The sequence below is a fragment of the Cryptotermes secundus genome, unplaced genomic scaffold (genome assembly GCF_002891405.2).
Source record: "Cryptotermes secundus unplaced genomic scaffold, Csec_1.0 scaffold87, whole genome shotgun sequence".
NCBI lineage: Eukaryota > Metazoa > Arthropoda > Insecta > Blattodea > Kalotermitidae > Cryptotermes > Cryptotermes secundus.
The window spans coordinates 1,417,341-1,435,723 of record NW_019739942.1 but is presented as its reverse complement, the minus strand read 5'-3'; the positions used below and the strand labels follow the sequence as shown (position 1 = coordinate 1,435,723).

The 18,383-nt window shown below is 40.2% G+C and overlaps 2 protein-coding genes across 5 annotated transcripts in view; one reads left to right on the top strand and one right to left on the bottom strand.

The window, feature by feature from the left end:
• The window catches only part of LOC111872032 (tyrosine-protein kinase receptor torso), a 131,596-nt gene that overhangs the window by 29,365 nt on the left and 83,848 nt on the right, over positions 1-18,383 (top strand). The gene's annotated exons all lie outside the window — the stretch shown is intronic.
• The window catches only part of LOC111872022 (general transcription factor 3C polypeptide 3), a 130,779-nt gene that overhangs the window by 38,515 nt on the left and 73,881 nt on the right, over positions 1-18,383 (bottom strand). Inside the window, exon 2 of one of the 3 annotated variants that reach the window (XM_023865500.2) lies at positions 9,972-10,155. The exons of the other annotated variants lie outside the window; for them this stretch is intronic. The gene's annotated coding sequence lies outside the window, so the exon portion shown is untranslated. The remainder of the gene's footprint in view (positions 1-9,971; positions 10,156-18,383) is intronic. 3 annotated transcript variants of the gene reach the window in all.

Sequence of the window (18,383 nt, the reverse complement as noted above, 5' to 3'; positions counted from 1 at the left end):
GCTAACTCACGTATCCGTGACAAGCCAGACTAATATATTGCTGGGCAACGGTTCGGTAAGCACGTTCCCGCGGCAAAGGACAAACACAGAACAACAGAATAACAGAGGAACTGTAAGGCATTGAGACATATATTCGGTCCGCCCCGAAGTTATAAAAGAGTTATTTTTATTGCTAGTGGGGTGGGACTAAGTCCCTTGTACTGCGGCCACTTCTGGCCTATTGTACCAGCCCCAGATGATAGGTGAGGGTGATTGTGGAGTAATTGGTGGGGTGAAGATTGGCAGGGGAAACCGAAGTACTCGGAGAAAACCTGCCCCAGCGTCACTTTGTCCACCACAAATCCCTCTTGACCAGAACCCGGGATCGTACCCGGGCCGCCGCGGTGGGAAGCCAGCGACTAACCGCTTGAGCTATGGCGCGGCCTATAAAAGAGTTAGTTCAGTTCATTCGTTAGCGTGAGCCGCGAGCCGTCGTTCGGGATTCGTCATTCGTAAGAGAGTTGAGTGTTCAGCTGTGGAGTGTTAACCTGCGGACAGCGGAAGCTAAAGAAGTGACAGATTCGTAATTCAGAACCAAGACAGTCACAGCGGAAGAGGAGACACTCGTAGTCCAGTAAGGAATGGAGCGAGTCTTAGACAGTCATTGCTTGTGAGCTGTTATAATTGACTGTAATTGTAAACAAGTGCCAATAAATCCAATCACTTAATCCAGAACCCGTTATTATTCGTCATAAAACCCTCATATGTGACAATATTATCAACCGGTAGGCAGACGTGATCCAGGAAGACCAAAAAGAAGACGGTTTGATGATTGAGGACGGAACGGGCTATGAAATTCAACCTCTGAAGACGATAATAATGATGATGCTGTATTAGACTTCATTGAAGGCACATGAAAACGTGTTATCATGACATAATTGCTAAGTTCCGGTGTTGCAGCGACAGGATCAGCGCCATAATAAAATATGTCTTTCTTAAAGCGAGTACATTCCCTTTTAACAAATTACATGTTACTCAGTGAATGTGCAAGTATTTACTCTCCAAAAGGTCACAGACTCATTACTTCCATTCTTCGATGTATTTCACTTAACTAATGATGGCCCACGTTACAATTTGATGTAATTAAACTAATTTAGCTCGTTTCAAAATGAAGTAAAAACTCCTGTTTCTATGCTGTAGTCTGTTCGTGTGCATCAGACACAAGATTACACTTCTGGAAGAAACTCTGAAAGTGTGTAATATAATTGCATAATAAATATACGCGGTTTGTGCGGTGCAGTGTTCCGTAACAAGCAGCAGGCCTACAGACGACAAACGTACAAGATAAGGACAGTCTGATTAGCTCTTAGGTCATCTTCCTCTTCGCCGGGTTCCGTTGATAGACTTCTTATGGAACCCTGCATGGGGCATGGACGCAATCTTCCAGGCATAGCTCCCTTTACATCCGCGGAAAATTTCATAGAAAAAATATGAAAGAAAAGTAGCGCATAGCTCAAGATACGAACTATTGTACTGAATATGCTACATATGAAATTTATTGTAATGAATAGAGATTTGTGCACATTAAGCAATAATATAAGTACCAATTCATCTTCTAGAACAGCGTATGAGCACTGGCTTGCAAATTAAGGAAATCTTTGAATAACTTCTTTGTAACTGTTTCTAATTATTGCGTTAATATTGCAATTCAAGCCCAAAAAACAATAATGTTGAACATATTAGAAAGACGTTTTGAAGAGGTCTATCATCTGGAATATAAAGAACTGTAAATCTTTGAAAGTCAACCGACGTTTCTGTTTGCTTGTTATTTGTTCCATGCTGGTTTTCTGCTTAGTTTGTTCTTGAAACATGAAAATGAAGGCGAAGCGTTCCTCTGAAACGTCGGTTAAACTTCAACCGACTACACGGCCTTATATCCCAGAAGATGAAACTCTTCGTAACTACCCCTGTGAGTTGATCTCAACCTTATTGCCAGATTCGAACTTAAGTCTAGTGTACATTCTGTTGACTGTGGAGATGAAGACATGAATTTCTTTATAGATTTTAAGTCACGTGTAATATATAGTTTTTATTTCGTAGTGGTATCGATTTGGATAATGGTATTAAACATAACAAAGAACATTGTATTATCCTGAAACATAACACGCTAGAATACAGAAGGGATAGATATTTACCATGCAACACAGCAATATGTTTTCCTCCGTGACCTTTAGTCCACAAACGAACTATACCGACTGAGCGACCGCCACGTGTCGGCGAAGTTAGTGCCAACTTTTGTGGATAGAGGGTGTCACGTGATCAGCGCAACGGATTCCCACGGCCGTTAATCTCGGTTTTCTAGACCGGACGACAGTATGTTTTAAAGTTCAAAAATTCATTGTTACTGTAACCATCAGTTATACTTAAATATTTGTGGCGCAAATTCGCAGTTTTAGTATAGCTGATCGCAATAACAATAATTCTACCGACAGTAGCTTTCAAAGAATTATGGGCATACCTTCACAGGTACCCCCTCGTTGGTGTCTCCACCTTATCGTGGTGAGGGGGTTTGAGTATGCCAAGGACTCTGAGAGCTATACCAGCGGTAGCGTAGCTACTGGCAGGGCCTCCCTTGCTGGACAGGTCAAAGGGTAGGCATCAGACGAAGAGAGACACCAAAAACCAAAAACTGATGCCGGAAGCAGCGTCATCAGCAGCGACTTGAAGCACAGAACAAATGATGCTCGAGATGGTTCAAATAACAACAAGCGTGACCAGAGTGGTTTGAACGGCTGCTGTACTGCGATGTGGAAAGCAAATGGAAAAACTACCACATTATCACTTTTCCTGGATAGTCTCTTTCCAAAAACAGAAGATCACATTAAGTGGAGGAACTGTTTTGGAAGAGACTGTGGACCTGTCATCTGACAGATTACTGATCTATCTATCTATCTTCACAGGTGCATTAATTCACTCTCAGTCTCAATTATCCGAAACATTTCTAGAAGAGTACATGAAGGTAGTAAAGAGAGAAAGTGATGGCAAGTGCCTGATCCATGACTCTAAATGATCCAAAGTGGTATGCTCAAGAGTTTGTCTGATCCATGATTCTAAATGATCCAAAGTGGTATGCTCAAGATTATTATTGCATGCAAGAAGATAAGAATAATGCCGTGTTCTTGGATGTGGCGCCGTGTAGATCTTGTGTTAACCGACGTTTCTGAGGAAATTATCGCCACCATCTTCAGGGTAGAAAAATCCGCGAGCGAGGAACCAGCGTGAGCAGGTGGCTGAACCACTTGTATAGAAGAATAAATGACTTTAAGAGGGGTCACCAACCTAGAAGTAACTTAATGAAATATAAAAATGGTCATCGGCTTGCAGATTCTCACAAGATTTTGAATAGGCGAAAGAACCACTTCTTAAAACTACTTATCAAAATGGATCTTAAAGAGTTAAGATGGGATGGTATGGATTGGATTTATCTGGCTCAGGATAAGGACCAATGGAGGGCTCTTGTGAACACGGCAATGAACCTTCGGGTTCCATTAAATGCTGGGAAGTTCTTGAGTAGCTGCACAATTGGCGGCTCCTCCAGAAGAGCTCAGCTCCATGAGTGAAACAAAACTTCTTATTTCTGAAGTTCCACAAAAGACATCATTGTCTAAAGGTACAGAAAACATAAAAGAGGAAACTAAAATTAAATTAAAATTCGCTTAGAGGGGAGTGGAGTCCAACTGGGTCAACTCGGCACGGCGGCAACTGAAAAAGGAAACAAACTGTCGCTCTCCATAATCTGTATCGAGAATCGTCGGAAAATTTTTAAGGGTTTGATGATAAATATTATCAATATAAATCTAACGAATTCGACTTGTAGCTGACAAACCAGCCTGTTCAATCTTTTTCAGAAATAGTTCCTGATCTGTAGCGTTACGCTTTACGCGAAAGAGCTTGTAGGAGCAAAATAACTACGAAGATGATGACACTGAAGATAACCTTTTTTCACTTGTAAATCGCCTGGGAAAAGCCAAAAGATCATGCCACAAAAATACGTTTACACAGCGACAATTTATTTGCGTAGAACAACGCGGGCTTTCTGTTGTGCATTTTGTAACCGTTCATTATAATTAGGTGCATTATAATGACTATTTTATTAAGATTATTAAATTCTAAGCTACATGTCGTAAGTATGGATGAAGGAGATAGTAGCGTTCTTACATTCACAATGTGACATATGCACATTCTTGCTGTGTGAAGAGGATGCAGCCAAATGCAAATTTTCCTTGAAATTTTAGCTGTTCTGACACAACTGCAGAGCTTTCGTAACATTATATTTGGAGCAGTCTCCGTAGTCTAGAGGCAACGTTCCCACCTCATGACTCGTGGTACCCGGGTTCAAAAACCCGGCGGAGGTCGTGGAATTTTTAAGGGCGGAAAAGTTCAGGGAACAAGTCCTCCGGGAGGGACTTTAAGCCGTGGGTCCCGTGTCGTAGCTTTACGGCACGTAAAAGAACCTCATATCTCCAAAGGAGGTCACTGAGCCAAGTTCAGGACATTTCCCGCCCAACAGTAGTCTCTAACGCCTCTGATAGATGGGGGAAGCATTATAGATACCGCCAAGCCAGTAGAGGCGAACTCGCTGGCTCGGTCGGGACTGATGGTACGCACCAATATCGGTAGGGTATAGAGACTGGTAGAATATCATAGAGGGAAGCACAATGGACCAATACTGGTCTAAGTGCATGGGGAAACCCACCCTCTCTAATAACTAACCAACTAACATTCTATTTAACATCTAAGGTAAGCAACACACCAGAAGTACATTGGCCCAATACCAAACCTAAGCTGATTATATATGAAGGTACTGTCAAAATTGCCGTTTGTGATTTAAGGGCTACAATTGCTTAGTAAATTCATGATCGTGAAAAGCGAAATGTTTAGACCTCTTACTTTGAGGGAGGCAACTCTTGGTGGAAGTTGTTGCTCTGAGAAGCTCACTGCTTCAGAACAGATGTTTTCCCAAAACACTCTGGTTTTCGACTTCAAAAGCATTTGCATGCCAGATTCGCCCTTTATAGATATGCTAACAAACCTGTTAGATTATCTTACATATAAAATTATTGAGTAATCACAAAGTAACTTTCGACTATAAATTCGTTTTATGTACTGAGTAGGGCCAGCATTAAATTTGTTATTATTTTTTGTTGTTGTGGACTCATAATTACTGGAAGATATCCGATCAGGATTTCAGCTTGGCAACAGTATATCTTCATTTAGATTATTATGGTTTTCCTCAGTCTCCCCAGGAAAACTTAGGGAAATCCATCAAATAAGCAATGACTCCTTCTTTCTTCTCACCACTAATATCAAAATCGACACCATAAACTATAATAGCTAAGAATAGTAGTGCCATTAACTCACGTACAAAAAAATGAGAACCACAAACCAATTTTTGATAGTAAATTTATTGATATGTCATAGGTCTACATATTTCATGCGATGTTACCTGCCTGATATCTCAGCTAATAAAATAAATCCAGATATAGCCAATAAGTCTATAAATTCTGTGGGTAAGTTTTGTTTGTTTTCAATGTATTTTGAATGTGATAACGATTCCTGGGCACCATTTCTTCCCGATGTTCTTATGAAAATTTCACTCCTGTGATAATGAATACGCCAGTCATGTTAGCCGAGCGGTCTAAGGCATGTTCTGTCTTCGTTCGCTTAGAAATCGGGATCGTGGGTTCGAATCCCACAAAGGCATAGATGTTTGGTACGTGTATGTGTTTATTCTGTGTTTGTGTTGTTCTATGTTTAGGTAGAGCCTTGCGACGAGCTGATCACTCGTCCAGGGAGTCCTACCATCTGTAAAAATGATCAAAATGAAAAAAATCAACCTCGATACTGTAAGGTACGAGAGGAACGGATTAAGTAAGTATACTGAATGACATTATGTATTACTGTAATGTCTTTGTATCTATATTATTACAACTGTTACTCAATTCTACATAATTACTTCTTCGTACTTGTACTTTGTTATAAGTCAGTTTATTTATATAGTGTTCGTCGTAAAAATATTAATTCAATCTGTATAAGGGACACGAGACAAAAAATATACATGAATATGTAAACAATAAATAATAGAGTACACAATATTGTTTATCTTATTTCTCCCAAGAATTCAGCAATAGCCTTGTTTGACGTTTTACCCATCACTCAAGTGCGACATCTGAAATACTTCGAAATAGAACCGATTCAGCTGTTCAGTAGGATATAATTGGAATTGCCAAGTAGGAGATTCTGGAAAGTACGAAGGCCAGCAATATGCTTACTTGAAAAAAGAAATCAATGACGTCTTACATCTGCTATCATTCTTCATCTCAATATGAAGGCCAAACAGGCTCGTAATTCGAGGACTTATAGCTTAATCATGAGTTTGACGTTCTCTTTTATACTTTGCGTCAGAGTATCTGCTATAAGCAGGGATATTTATTCAGCACCTCATGAGAATTTCGCTCGGCTTCAATCGCCCAAATTCCTTTCATCGTTTCTCTTAATATCTCAAGGAAAGTTAATGAAATTTACCTTAAATTATCGTTAGAGAATTTTCCCCTTTCTTTCCCATTACTTTTTCCTGCCCTGTTATGTTTAAAGATACTGGAGAAAAAATTAGAATACAATGAGACAGTACATCAGCAATATGTAGACTTCAAGAAAGCCTACGATTCAGTTATGAGGGAAGTATTGCACAATATTCTCATAGACTTCGGGGTACCCATGAAAATAGTTAGGCTGGTTAAAATGTATTTAAACGAAATGTATAGTAAAGCTCATATAGGTAAACATTTGTCTGATAATTTCCCTATCCAAAACGGTCTAAAACAAGGAGATGCTTTATCGCCACTGCTTTTAAACTTTGCTTTAGAAAATGCAATTAGGAAGGTCCAGGAGAACCACGTGGGACTGAAATTAAATGGCACACATCAGCTGTTGGTATATGCTCATGAATACATTCTACTGGGTGATAATGTAGATACTATAAAGAAAAACTTTAATTGACGCTAGTAACAGGTTGATCTAAAAGTAAACAAAGATAAAACTAAGTGTATATTGCTGTCTCGTCAGCAGAATTCAGAACAAAATCCTGACATATAGATAGCTAACCTTTGTTCTGAAAATGTGGCACGGTGGCAGTGACAGTAACAGATCAAAATTTGATTCAGGCGGAAATTAAGAGGAGGTTCATTTCGTTTAATGCTTGCTACAATTCAGTCCAGAACTATTTCTTTTCATCTGCTGTCTAAAAACATAAAAATTAGAATATACAAAACTATAATTTTGCCTGTGGTTCTGTATGAGTGTGAAATTTGGTCTCTCACATTAAGAGAGGAATATAGACTGAGGGTCTTTGAGAACAGGGTTTTAAGGAGAATATTTGGACCAAAGAGAGATGAAGTGACGGGAGGTTGAACAAAACTGCATAATGAGGAAGTTTATAACTTATACTCTTGTCCAAGTATAATTAGAATGATCACGTCAAGGAGAATGAGATAGACAGGGCATGTAGCACTAATGAAGAAAAGAGGAATTCATAGAGGATACTGGTGGGAAAGCCAGAATGAACGAGACCACTAGGAAAAACAAGACGCAGGAGTGTGGACAATATTAAAATGGATCTTAGAGAGATAGAATAGGATGGTATTAATTGGATTTATCTGGCTCAGGATAGGGACCAATGGAGGGCTCTTGTGAACACGACAATGAACCTTCGGATTTCATAAAATGCTGGGAAGTTCTTGAGTGGCTGCACAATTAACGGCTTCTCAGGAAAAACTGAGCTACATGTGTGAGTGATGAATGATGACTGGGACAATAGCGTATGGATTTCCTTCATAAGAGAACCTGCAGCCCTTTGAGGCTTCTTCACAATTAAAAATACACATTCGTATTGAGATGTTGCCCCACTGTTGAATTTGTAGAAATCATTGGTCAACTTAAAAAAAAAAGTAGCTTCAAAAATAGATTTAGCGCATATGTACACAACAAATAAAATCCCACTCACGATACATAGTTCTCTATGTATGCATACACCCATATACACACACACAGATGTGAAGCACATTATATTGAACAAGATTTCGTAGTTGTATGTCTAGTATGGCCACCTGCAGATCAATAAGAGCAACTGCAAACTGCAATTATAAGATATACGAAATTCAAACGAAATGCGAAAAATAAATATAATTATCTGTACGTTTTCTCACACCTGTTTACATTGCAGGGTACTTTTCCTGAGTACTGAGCATATCACAGAAACATCCCATCAACACGATGCAGTCCGTGCTCACGTCTGTGCATTTCATCTTCCAAGAAGCAGTAATGGAGAAAAAGTACATTAGCACATGAGCAATATCTCACTTATGGAGCTCAGCCCTTCTTGAGAAGCCGCCAATTGTGCAGCTTCTGAAGGACTTTCCAGCATTTTACGGAAACCGAAGGTTCATAACCGTGTTCACAAGAGCCCTCCAATTGTCATATCCTGAGCCAGATCAATCCAATCCATACAATCCCACTCTATCTCACTAAGATCCATTTTATTACTGTCCACTCACCCACACCTTGGTCTTCCCAGTGGTCTCCTTCTGGTTTTCACACCAATATCCTAAATGCATTCCTCTTCTCCCTTATTCCTGCTACATGCCTTGCCCATCTTATCCTCCTTGACTTGATCGTTCTAATTATACTTCAAGAAGAGTATAAGTTACGAAGCTCCTCATTATGTAGTTTTGTCCAAACTCTTGTCACATCTTCTCTCCTCGGTTCAAATATTCTCCTAGCACCCTGTTCTCAAACACCTTCAGTCTATTTCCTCCGTTAATGTCAGAGACTGATTTTTATCTTCCTAGAAGAAGTAACGCAGAAAAAGAACATTAGTATATTAGCAATATATTTCATTTATTTACCTTTCTTCTTTAAATTCGCTTAGTGTGGGGTGGAGTTTAACTGGGTCCACTCGGAACGGCGGCCACTGATTGGCCTATTGTAGCCGGCCCCGGGTGATTATGATGACGCAGAATTTGGTGAAATGAAGATTAGCATGGGAAACCGAACTTCTCGGAGAAAACCCGCCCCAGCGCCACTTTGTCCACCACAAATCCCACTTGACCAGATCCGGGATCGAACCCGGGCCGCCACAGTGGGAAGCCAGCGACTAACCGCTTGAGCTATGGCGCGGCCTTTATTTAACTTACGAGCAGGTGGTATAACGAGTAAGATTTCACATTAAAAGAAGCCGTGATTCCGTGACTGCAAAACTATGTAAATGTCCTAAACGCAACATTTTACGGCAATCGGTATCTCCCGAAAACATATTCTTGGATATAATTAATGTCTTACTCAAGTTGACGAACCGGGATAGCATAGTCGGTATAGTGAGTGGCTAGGGGCGGGACAACCGAGTCCTTGTAGGGTCAAGAATTTTCTCTCCTCCATGTCATCCAGACCGGCTCTGGGGCCCACCCAACCTCCTATCCAATGAGTTCCGGGGGCTCTTTCCCGGGTGTAAAGCGGACGAGGCGTGAAGCTGACCACTCACCTCCAAATAGTGTCAGGATCAATAAAATGTGGATCTATACACCCAGGCCCCCACACGCCTTCATAATAAAAAAGTAAAGGCTTCCCTCTAACAGGCCGTGGAGGCCCATGGAGTTGTGAGAAGTTCAGGCTCACAGATGGCGGTGAGCATGTTAGCTTTACGCGCCGGCCGCCCTTTACCCCCAGAAGATTCCTGGTACTCATTTCTGTTAGAGGCTGAGTCTACCCTAGGGACATAGTGTGGCTGGAAAGATTAGGTACATTGAAAAAATCCACCTTATTGGATTCGATCCCGCGACCGTTCCGCTTGTATCATAGTGCCTCAATCAACTAAGCTACCGCGTGCCCCTGCCTTCATGATGTAGTACTTAATTAGTTAAGCATAGGGACAACTTTACCTTTACCTTACTGAAGATGACCTTGGTTCTAAGTTCTGTTCTTCCCTCTTATAACTTTGTCTTCGAGATCTCGCTCGCTATATAAAAGAAGTTTCTGCGTTCAATAACTGCTGTTTGGGTAAATATTGATCTTCCACTTGATGCGCTTCAGCTGCTAACGTTTTATGTAGGGTCGATGACTCATCTGAAACCAAGACGGGTTTTCTTAAGGGTATTTTGTAATTACAATTTTTCATTTATTAAAATATTAATTATAATCAAGAGAACTGTATATATATTGTGATATGACGCCTGAAAGCTAAAATCTGCCCATCTGCTGGGCGGGCCTTCGCTGAGCACGTTCCCGTTGCAACACGGAAGGCGCCGCTGCTGGACAGAGAATTGTTGGAACACGTTTCCACAGCAAAAAAAAAAAACCACTGAAGAAGCAATGCATTGCATACAGGGTCATATCGATTAATAGGCAACGAATACAGAAACGTTTCCGGTCACACGGCAGCGAACCTCCAAAGCACAATAACAGCGAAGAACGCAGTAACTCTACTGTTGAAGGAGGTGATCTCCATACGGTTCGACCAGAACCTACCTCAGGGAGAGAACTAGAACACGGTAACTCTACTGCTGAAGGAGGTGATCTCCATACCGTTCGACCAGAACCTACCTCAGGGAGAGAACTAGAACGCGGTAACTCTACTGATGAAGGAGGTGATCTCCATACGGTTCGACCAGAACCTACATCAGGGAGAGAACTGACCCACAGAGACAGAATACAACAGATGACAGAAGACAGACACAAATCAGAAGAAGTCAGAAGTGAAGTTTTTATTTTATGTGGCGTAGTTATAATAACCTTTAGAGTGTTATCATTGTTCGTAATTACGAAGTGTTATAGTTACAGCAAGATTGTGTTACAACTAATTCTAGTTCCAACTGGTGAATATCCAATAAATCGATTCATGTAATCCAGAACTCATTAATTACTTGTCGCGGTACCAGGATTCGAGACAGCATTTTATATCACCGCATAGTGGTTGTTGTGATTGCACTAATGGAATTGTTATTATTGTATACATGATAAAACTATCTTTTTTATCTTTTGTTTGTGCGAACAATTTTTTATTTTCTTTTTGTTCGTACTTATTTTATAATTGGTCCTCGAGCTGTTGCTTATCATTCTTACTACTGTTGATGGAGAGAACTGCACACCTTCAAAATGCCCTTCAAAGAACACTATTAGGGTGATCTAATCAAGGAGTATAATACGAGTAGGCATGTAGCATGCGATTACATGTACGATTTTAGTCGAAATATCTAAAGGTTAGAGACAAATTTAGAAGATATACACAAAAATGGAGCTTGAAGAAATATGATATGAGGATGTGGTCAGTATTCAGCTGTCAATTGCTGCGTAGAACACAAAGCGGAAACAAATTTTATAATCCACAGAATAACCTTAATTTCCCACAAGTGTCTTGGCCCTGTTCTAGAAGTCTGCTGTCTTGCACGAGTGCATTAGTGGCGATCCATTTGTCCTTGTGGTGTCCCATTTTAATAGATAAAGTCCTTATTCATGCTTAATGACAGAAATTTCAACCCACAAAACAAATTATATGCTAAAACTAATTACATATTAGTTCCTCTAATAACTTTATATTCAGTTTTTACTTCTAGGTACAGTCACAATCAAGGAAGAGTAGAGCTTGAAATGTAAATTATTACATTTCAGTAAAAATACAATTAATTTCTTAATTCTATTGAAATTAAATTTATTAACTATAGTTGGTAATGATCACTTAGCTAACCATGAAATTTCTTCCGTCGAGCTAGGTAGTTACCGCCGTGAAAACCTCAAATCTTATCCGCTAACAATAATACCTGCGACATAACGACAGTATAAGAAGCCTCATTCTTGTGTATGTACTGTCATGTGTATGAGTGACTATAGAATGGGTTCGGATTGGTTATAGTGACCAGTTTAACACACGGCTTGTGACTACAATTAAGTATAGCGCCATAGCTGAGCTCCACATTTTACAAATCACTACAGCACACGCTAGGTCCTTTCATTCTGCTTTGTCTTCACTAGTCGTTCCATAGTAACGGCTTCTAAATATCCTATGTGATTTTGAGGCCATAGCTTACTTAATATTTCGTCACCTGGGTCACTTCTTAATGGAGCTAAGTGACTTTTATGACGCCCCCATAAATAAAGTCCTACATTTCATTGGAAGTGTAGGATTAATAAAGGATTAATCCAAAGGGAAAGCACAACAGATCATTGAAGGTCGCAGTGCGAGGGAGGGATTTTATGGCCCACCCCTACACACACACACACACACACACACAGAGTAACGGCTTCTAACAGTAGAGCCTTTCTATATTTCAATAAATTTGACAACATAAAAATCTGAAAGTGACAGTAGATGCTATCCACTTGAGTAGTTTAAGTTGGGTATAGACAAAAATTACTGAGTGATTAAGAAATCAAACATATTTTTGGTCACTCAGTCACCTATTTTACATACTGGTTGTCAAAGTGATTTTATACATTAACGAGTCTAAAATCGATTGCTCACCACCATTTAACACAACTGTAAACGGCCTACAGTAATCAGACCCAAAATTATCCAAACAATCTCAACACCGACAGTACCACTTCCTTCGCACTGGTTGTAAAATTGTGTCATCTTACATAAGTTTTCAATCTTATTTTCGAAAACAGAGCTCATTACTTCAAAGCGACGTTGGTACAGGCATAACTCTGAGATATTGCAGGCTCGGTTTTTGATCACCGCAATAAAGAGAGTCACATGATTTTTTTTGGTTTCCCACTGCACATAAAATTTATGTTTACACTATACTGTAGCCTATTAATTGTGAAATAGCGTTATGTTTAAAAACAATGTAAATACCTTAATTAAGAAATATTTTATTGCTAAAAATGATAACTATCATCTGAACTTTCAACGAGTAGTAATAATTCTTGCTGAAGGAGGATCATCCATCGATACTGATGGCTGCTGACTGATCAGGGTGGAGGTTATTGCAGGTTGGGGTGGCTGTGGCAGTTTCTTAAAATGAAACAACAAATGAAGTTTCTGGGTCGATTGACCATTCATTTCAGGACACACAAAACTTCTATCGGTTGAGTTCGCCGTCTTATACGGGCGCGATTCGTGGCGCCCCTAAACAACTACAACAGTAATATCACTGATCACAGATCACCGTAACATATATGTATAGATAATTAAATGCGAGCATTATAAAAATGTGGTACAGAGACACGATGAAAACACATGCTGTTCGAAAAATGGCGCCGATAGACTTATTCGACGCAGGGTTGGTATAAACCTTCAATTTGTAAAAAAAAAAAAAAAATGCAATATCTGCGAAACGCAATAAAGCGAGATAAGCTTGTATTAAATGGGGAAAGAGTTCAAGACATGCGTACTTCTTTCATAGTTTCAGCGAAAACACTTTAGCCTCGATGTTCTGTTCTTCACTGCCCTATCAGAAGCGGTTTGTTCCTAAAAAAACACGTTGAACCTGTAAGATTTTATCCTTTGTTTGTTGACTGTCGCCTTCATTTCGTATATGAAGAACTTATCGAATTCCAGTGACGTCATATCGACACCGAGGTGTCAAGTTACGCATACAGACGCTTCCACGTTGGCCTTCAGTACGACGGAATATGCAAGCACCATATGCGTCATCTGGCACTGTAACTTATATTTCAGTTAATCTTCGCGAAAAGTAGAACAGCATCGCGTAGAGATTTGTCCGCTTCCAGCGGTAAGTACATAACACTCTGTATTCGTCTGAAAAGTTTCTTATTAACCGATGCAGTATGGATGGAATTGCCTAAATATTTATGGTAGGAGATGAAAACAGGGACCAGAAGAATAATGACGTTACATTACGTTTCTATCGGGTTGAAACCCCTCTTTCCATTCACTTCTATCGGGAATCTGATCGCTAAGGGTTTAGCTAGACATGTTTCGGTATCATTTTATCAGATCCCATCTGTATGATGGGTTCCTTTTTCATGTCCTGAATCATGTATGCATGTCCAAAACCTTCAGATTTAGGTCTCCATTCATCATTGCAACGTAATCTGTAACTTCCTAACTTGGCCTCTACTTCCATCTGCAGATGCAGTGGGGGAGTCCTAGTAGGATTTCCATTGCAACTGTTGGAGCTGTTCTCATTGCTCCCGTAATTCTCAAGCAGGCCGTCCTTTGCAATTTGCTTAGTTCAGCCTGACTTGTTTTAAGTTTAACTCTAGGCCACCATATAATGGCAGCATACGTAATTATGGGTCTCTTTTTATTGCTAGTAGGGTGGGACTAAGTCCCTTGTACTGCGGACACTTCTGGCCTATTGTACAAGCCCCAGATGAAAGGTGAGGGTGATTGTGGAGCAATTGGTGGAATGAAGATTGGCAGGGGAAACCGGAGTACTCAGAGAAAACCCGTCCCAGCGGCACTATGTTCACCACAACTCCCGCTTGAACAGACCCGGGATCGAACCCGGGCCGCCGCGGTGGGAAGCTAGCGACTAACCGCTTGAGTTATGGCGCGGCCTAATTATGGGTCTTACTACAGCAGTGTATATCCAATACACCACCTTGACTATCCGCCTAACAGGGATGACGGAGAAGTTGCCGCATATATCAGGCGTCCCAACAAGTTCAAAACACGGAAGCCAGAGACATACATACGGTGGTTCGGTAACAGAGTTTCTAAGAAAGATTCAGTGAGATGGGGGTATATAGCTATAACTCGAATTGAATTCGATCCTGAAATCTCAGACTTGAGGCGGACGAAGAATATACACCATTTCCACTGCCCTTCCTTTTCCAATAAGTTATCACCATCATGATAATAATTAGAACAAGCAACACAGATATATTGGTTTATTTTAAAGAGTTCTGACGATAGTATATAACACTCAGAATTACTTAATTTTCGGACTTTTCCCACCGTCCGGTGGTCTAGAGGCTAGAAAATACGACGTTTCGAGAGCTGAATCTGTTTCCATCCTCAGGTGAGGAGGAAGAAAGATACTCAGTTGGGGCCCTTAGAAAGAGCTCACCTCTATCTTTGGACCTTATATATTATTGAAAGGAGTCTTTACGGAGAAGCCTTTCGGGATGTTGCCCTGAGATTTGCATCTCACGAGGAAAGATATGTGGTTGAGGTTTTTGGAAATTTAGGCGTTCTTATTTCTTAAAGGAAGGTTATATACCGGTTGAACAAATAAATTGATCCAGTGATTGAGGTTAGCTCTTTCTAAGGGATCCAACTGAATAGGTGTCTTCCTTCCTCACCTGCGAACGGAAAAAGGTCCAGTTTCCGAAATATCGTGTTTTGTATTCTCTAAAATACCGAACGATGGAAAAAGTCCAAAAACCCAGTAATTCCGAACACAAATATATAATTCTTTTGAGTGTTGTAAATTAATATCCATATTATTACGTCGAAAGAAAACTAATACAATTGCCCGACAAATGGTGGATAGTCCACAGACTTATTTTTCCTGTATGTCACTACAGACTAATTCGACTTAAGGTCTTCAGAGTTCTCAGGAATTCAGGAATTTGCAATCCTGTTGACGGACACTTGACAGGACTTTCTGGACATAGAATGCCTATCGCAAGGCCACTATCTTCACGGGATAAAACAAACATAAAAGAACCCGTATATCCATCCATACCCCAAACGGGATTCGAAAGTACGGTCCCAGTGTTATAACTCCGTGGCTTTAGTCCGCAAGCGAACTATACCAACCGAGCGAGCGTAGCTTGTCGGCAAAGTTTGTTCCAACTTTAGCGGATAGAAAGTGCCGCGTGGTCAGTGCAACTGTTCCCCACGGCCGTCAATCTCGGTTTTCTAGACCGGAGCCGCTACTTGCCCATTCAAGTAGCTCCTCAGTTATCTTCACGAGGCTGAGTGGACCCTGTTCCAGACCCACCACTTCTCAGAAAATCTGGTAGCGTCGGGATTCGAAACCGGAACCTTTGGATCTGTAGCCAGGAGCTCTGAACACTAGACCACAGAGATGGTCCCCAGTGTTATAGATGTAGAATATAATGGTAGGTAACAAAGTCGCCTAAAATTTTGGTTACAAATCTTTGTGGAATAGACAGCTCAATAGATGTCAACGTATCTGAGGGGACAATCAGTGTTAAAACCGAAAACTACAATTCGTAAAAATACATATAAACTGGATATACCATGTCCCAGACGCAATCCAATAGCAAGCCTCTGTGACGACAACGACGACGATGATGATCATGATGATGATGATGATCATGATGAAGTTTTTTTTATAACTAGGCCAGTTCTCATGTGCTGCAAAACTAATCGAATTTCGGCACCTTGAAGACATTCAATTTGTGCGCTTGTCCACTTTGCTTTGCTTCTGAGAAGACTAATGACAGACCATTGCTGTCAAAATTTCAGACAACTTACCGCTGCCTAAATACAGAAATTTCTACAGTAACCGTCATGTTTATACTCAGGCAATGGAATACATATTAATATCCATATTCCGGCTTAATCTAAAACCAACTTTGATTTCGAATAAACAATTAAGTAAATATATATGACAGTTTAAAAGTAGAACTAATCGAATTAATAAGGAGCTCGATAAGTAGTGCCTTAGATAAAAGGTGACAGTAGTTAGAAATAATACATTATATTTTGTAATATCAATTTATGTGACAGTTGATCTTACTCGTTGGAAACTCTGAATATATTTAACAAGACAAAGGAACCCTTAGAAATTACGGACTGAAATTGACGGTGAAGTAGGAGAGAATTTAAGGGATCCATCACATAACTTCCCCTCACAATGAGAGAAAGAAATTCTGCAAAGGTCTCTAAGGGTTATCGCAAGAAAACAGACGAAACCCGCCGTGTATTTTGTGGTGGAGGGGGCGAGGTGCATGCCACGACAGTAAGGGTGTACGTGGGTACAACCATGCAAACAGAATCCTCGCAACAACACGTTAAGGCAGCGCCTGTGGTCTTTGCTCTCTTTCCGCTACCCACGCGCATTTGGACAGAGCACGGACTAACGATTCACATAGTCTATCAGGACGCCAAGTTAAGAGGTTGTTCATCCTGGTCTTCGCATGATCCCATACGCACATGCGTATAAAGCGTCTCTAGCAAACCGGATTCTCGTGATTAAACTTTTCATTTTCCTAATTGGGTAAGTCATTATAAATTGAAAACAAGCGCGGGACGCCAGTAGGACTTCTCTGACTGGCGATTGGCCCGTCGCAAGGCCGCTATCTAACACAAACACAGAAGAAACGCAGACATCCATGCCCTGAGTGGGATTCTAACCCATGATCCCAGTGTTCGAGCGAGCGAAGACATTTTATTCCCTAGATCACGTGGCCACTGTGTTCGACATTCCGTAGCATAAAAGCACAAAAGACTCACAAGGGAATATAACTGTAATTATTGTGAACATTCCACTTTTTCTTCATAAAATTCTGCCGACTGTGAACAAGTTATAAATAATTAAATTTCCCCACAATTACATATTTTACTGTTACAGCCTTCTCTTATTAAAAATGGAATGTACAAATTCCTACGGGGAGAAAATATTAGAATTAGAATCCATCCTCTTGTGAAGAAAGAACTGAAGTGATATTTTCTGCTGTATGGTAACAAATAACTAAATTGCTGGAGCTATTGAAATTATTAAGAGCTTTTAAACGCTAATATTAAACACTGCGTTAATTGCAAATTCTAAGAATAAATTTGACCACAGCGTTGAAAGGAAGTTGAGTTTTCAGTTTTGTTTGTCTACACACTGCCGCTCACAATTATAAATTATCAGATTTTAATTGGAAAGTCGTCGAGAAGTAACCCATTCCAGTTCCACGTCTGAAATTCCCCTTTGTGTTTTCTTTTTATGCTTAGAGTAATTGAACTGTATAAATCCTTTCAAACCCAGTGGCTGTCTGTGTATCACCTGGTTTAACTCTACATTCTGCCTGTTTCTTTGGGTCTCAAAACCGACATCTCTGCTTTCCCTAAAGAGCATTAACGGGTTTAGTTTTTAGCGCGTGCGTACTATTTCATACTAAGTACAAATTGAATGTGTATATTATTTAGAAGAAATTAAGCCTTTAAAAGGTTAATTGAAATCTAACAGATTGATGTAGAGAGGCGTGACCTAGTTAAGTATAGACCGATTATTCGAGTTACGCGTAATTAACTACTAGTAGGAGGAGGAATAATAAAGACAACACAGCTTGAACTTTCGCATTTCTTTTGTTTACGTCCATGTACAGACATGCTATAAATAATGTAAGACATTCTCGGAGCTCCAAGTTTGTCCCCTGCCATAAAATATCCCACCAACACCACACATTCTGATTATCACTATTCT